The following is a 4,891-nucleotide window of genomic DNA, read 5'->3' as shown; positions in this document are numbered from 1 at the left end:
TAGACACTCCACCAATAGCGAGAGGTTGCTCTAGAGTTCTGTGAAAGGTGTTCCCAGAGGTGAAGCTCCCATAGGAGGGTTTGGGTCTAGCTAGACCCCCTACTGCTTTGTGGAATTATGTTTGGTGAAGCTTTTAAATCAGCATAGCTCCTGAACCCAGCTGCATCCAGTTCACTTTGGGTGTCTATACTGCTGGAATCTCCTCTAGATTCCACTCAAGTGACAGAGGAGCCAGTCCTTGGCCACTCTCCACCTTCCCCAGATCCTGTATCTCAGTCACCTGAGCACAATCCCAAAGCACACATTCACTCCTCCCCATTCCCTGCCCCATCAAGTTCCCAATTGTCCCCAGCTGGTCCTATGAACTGTAAGGCTCAAAGAGTGAGAGACACCCAGGATCATTTGGGTCTGAGAATCTCAAATTCCTATGGGTGTAACACTTTCCACTCCTAAATTTCACCTGTTTTTCTAATCACACTCAGGGTCTCAAGGTGGATCTCTGCCAGGTCAGATTTTTGGATGCAGCTTTAATTACACAGGTCTAAGAGCCCGATTTGGACCCACACCTGTAGGCCAATGTAGTGCAGTGGGGAGAAAAGATGGTGGCTGTCCAGGCTCTCTATGCCCTACCAGAAGATGTGTGGAGTTCTTTTCACACAAAAACAAAGTGCAGCTCACCCACCAGATCAGCTGGACAATGTCCCTGATCACTGTCCTTTTCACTTCAAAACACACTTCGATGCCACGTGAAATACAGGCTCTCTTAGTCTCTCTTTTTGATCTTCCCTCAATGGATCTGCATTGGTTGCTGGTGCTGAGGTGAGTTTTTTCTTTATTTTCTTTATTTGTTTTTTTTTAAATTTTAGTCTATCCAAGCTTCTTGGTCCTTAGGTTTCCCTGAGAGCCCAGAATTTATTTTTTCACTGACTCCAAAAATAAGCTGTTAGTAGGCTTTCCTAGTCTCATATCATGGAGCAGCTTGGAAAGTAACCTTCTCTACACATCCCTCTTGACCCTTACCTTCCAAAAGTATTTTTTTTTTAAAGAGAGTAGACAAAATAGCATTGCTGTACATTGATGGAGATCATACATTAGAGAGAATAACGATGATGTAAGAGAGAAGGATGAAAGTGCTAGAATAATTAGAAAAGGGTAAATTTGTTCTAAAACAATGGCAAGATGTTAGTTTTAGATTGAAGCATAAGTGATTGCTGTATTCTAATGTGGAAAGTCAGTCTGTAGATTAAGATAGATATGTAGCTGAAATATAGGAAAAGGGAATTACACACCAATTGAGTAAATTATAGGAGAAATTATGTCTGTGTGATGAATATAGTACACTACCAAGAACATAGTAGGCAAATGAGACTGATCACAGTTCAAATGATAATCAAATGGCCACAGATTCAGTAGTAGCAGCACTAACTCAGTATTGGCCTTGATGACGGCAGGGACAGTTTATAGAAGCCCCTTCTTAATTATAGTTTTCATCTATCCCTATGAGAGGAGACAGATCTCTGGAGAAAAGGAATGATGGAGTCTGGGGATGTTCTCTTGCCTGTGCGATACTCATATAAGTTTGGGCAATGTAATTCATGACATGGGGCAAAAAAGACTAGATGTCTCCTATAAAGTTAAAAAAACAGAATACGTGTCTATCATGCAATGTCTTCTTGTTTATACTGGAAATAAAACTATAGTTAAATAATAAATGTGGCAAAAAATTTCCTATTCATTTTAATAAAGGAAATTACAACCCACATAATAAATATAACACTCCCCTGGTCAATTTTATTAAAAAGAAAAAATATCAGTATGTTTTTTTCCTTCAGAGAACTATTGTTACCAGTGATGAGTATCAGGCTGAGTCCCATTTCCCCATTTGAAAAGTGAACATCCAAGAAATGCCAAGGCAAGAGTAGAAAGCAAATTTTATTTGCAGGATAAAATGGAGATAGACTGCTTTAAAGAGAAAGGGCCCCAGAGCTGGGTGTCTGAGGAAGTGGGGGTGTCCTGCCCCTTTTACAGGTTTTAGATTTCCTTTGTTCTCATTACCCCTTTTCCCCTTATTTTGCCAATGTGACTAGTGACCAAAAGGTGGAGTGATCCAACTGTGAGAATGAAGCCACCCAGGGATACAGGCAGGAAGGGAGCAGACCAGGAGGCATTCATTCATTAACAACTTCTTGTTGGGAGGAACAGTTCTCTGTAGACCAGGTAACCTTGGCAACAAGTTGAGGGGGTGGGGAAAGGGTCCTGAAGATATTAGCATTTTAGTTCTTTGCCTTTTAAACCAGCTCTCAACTTTCCTAGATAACCCAATTATTTATTACCTACTCTGAATATCCTTTTGCTCCCCCATGCTCAGTATGATCCCTTTTAATAAAATTTTAAGACTGCTTTTTATGTCATCTTTTTGTTCATACAGAATTAAGCCCTTAGGATGCTAATGTTTCTCCCCACTTTTTCTCCTAACAACAAAAGTTTCTTTAAATGTTTGTAGCAAAAAAAAAAAAATGCTGAACTATTTGTTCTATATTTGAAGTACTATTATTCTATTCCACCAAAGGCTTTTGGTCAATGTATTGTTATATAACACATTATGTATGTTGTGCTGACAGGTAACTGACAAGGCGGCACAATTCAATTAGTAGCTATGATCTCCAAGATGTATCTGCAATGCTATGACCTCAGGGCACAATTGCTAGCAAGCCCAGAGCAGCCCTCATCCACTAAATGTATGATCCTCAAAATCATCTATCTCTAAATATCATTCAGAATGAAATGTATACTTCCTTTCTTCAAAGGATATACTTTTAACTTACTATATAGAATCTCCCGTTCTTTATTAACTCTAATAATTAGTTTGAGAGTTGTTAGTTCTTTTATATAGTGGTTAAAAAGTACTAATTAAATGATAACCCTCATGTTTAACAAAAACAAAAAAAAACCTACTATAATTCACCAATACTCTGAATGTATTGGGAATCTTTAATCCAATTTGTAATTATAGACCAGGTCAGAAAGAGAAAAAAAAAAAAAGAAAGAAAAAAAAGAAAAGAAGGAAAAAAAATAATAAAAATGAAACAGGATTCTAGTATTCTGATAGGACTTGAAGGTAGTTTCATTTTAGTGTCTTCAATCCTTTCATATTCTGGCTATAGAACATAGGTACAGGGCTGGGGATGTGGCTCAAGCGGTAGCGTGCTCGCCTGGCATGCATGCGGCCCGGGTTCGATCCTCAGCACCACATACCAACAAAGATGTTGTGTCTGCGGAGAACTAAAATAAATAAATAAATAAATATATTAAAAATTCTCTCTCTCTCTCTCTCTCTCTCTCTCTCTCTCTCTCTCTCTCTCCCTCCCTCCTCTCTTTAAAAAAAAAAAACATAGGTACATATTGATGTGTGTAGGCTTGTCTGTTACCTGTCAGCACAACATACATAATGTGTTGTAACAACACATGGACCAAAAACCTTTGGTGGAATCACACAATAGTACTTCCAATATAGAAATATTGTTTAGAATCCTTTGCTTTAAACACATAAAGTAACTTTTGCTGCTTGAAGCAAAAGCAGGAGTAAAGTTAACATCCTGATAAGGTAATCCCATATTCACTCAGTAGTGGGAAGAGATTGATCCTAGCTCTTCCAAAACAGAAGATCTAGAAGACCTTAAGCACCTTCTTATTTGCACTAAAGTTCTTTATTTTTTTTTCTGCTATTACATGTTATTATAATGTCTGCACCTTGATCTGGGTCCCAACACAGTGTCAACTGTCAGGCTGAAGTATGATTTCTACCGCCACTGAGACCTGCATCAAAGTTTCAGTTCCTCTCAGAAACCAATGTGAAACTTGTAAAAGTAGTTTCCTTGAACTATTTCTGCCATATCCAGAGACATTATTAATTCAGTGCTGATGCACATAAACTGATTCTGCCTTGGGTTTTCAGTCTCATAGGCTTTTCTAGACAGCATTTTTGTTTTTGTTTTTGTTTTCTTTTTAGGCATTATCACTTACCATATTTCAGATGTTATACTATGCTTCCTCACATAAAATCTAATTTATAAGTTGACACTAAATTTTTTATATTCATGTCAATGTAAACATCTCTTCCTTTTCTTTGTGTGACTATAGACCAGAGGACAATCTGAAATGGGTTGTAAACTGTATTTGGAGTAATCATATCTTCCACACTCTAAAGCATTGTCCTAAGCCAATATTTGTCTATCTTAAAGTTTAATTTGATATTAATATGTTCCACAGTCCCCTAATGTGAAGTGATACTTGATGGTGACATTCCAGGAGCCCTCTAGACATGCCTGTGTGTGCTTTATTCTTAGGGTATAAATACCTTAAATATCCAAACCAAGAGCTCTACTCAGCCATGACTCTATGAATTTTGATCTGTTATTCACATAAAGTAAAGAGGTGAATAATAATAGCATTCATTTATTTTCAAGGGATGGTGGGACTGGGAGAAACCAAGTAAAAGTCTTTCAAGTAAAATTAATTTTACTAATTCCAATTAAGTAAAAAATAATTTTACTAATTCCAAGTAAAAGCCTTTCAAATCTGGCATGCCTATAGGGCACGGGGAAGCTCATCTACCCATAATTTTGTTTCTTGTTTTTTTTTTCTTTTTTATTTTTTTAATGTATGACTTCTAAATGTGACTCATTAACAAACTTTAACTTTTCCTTATTTCTCATAACTATAGCATTGCTGACACAAAAGAAAGTAGTTATATGAATACTTAACTATCATAAATGTTTTCACTAAAAAAAAAAACAGAGACTAGTTGTCATTTAACCCAGTAAAGAATATTGCCAAATGATTTTTAAAACAGACTTATAACATGTTTGTTTCTCAAAAATTCTGTGTACAT

Source organism: Urocitellus parryii, chromosome Y (genome assembly GCF_045843805.1).
Source record: "Urocitellus parryii isolate mUroPar1 chromosome Y, mUroPar1.hap1, whole genome shotgun sequence".
Classification (NCBI taxonomy): Eukaryota; Metazoa; Chordata; class Mammalia; order Rodentia; family Sciuridae; genus Urocitellus; species Urocitellus parryii.
This window is presented reverse-complemented; position numbering follows the sequence as displayed.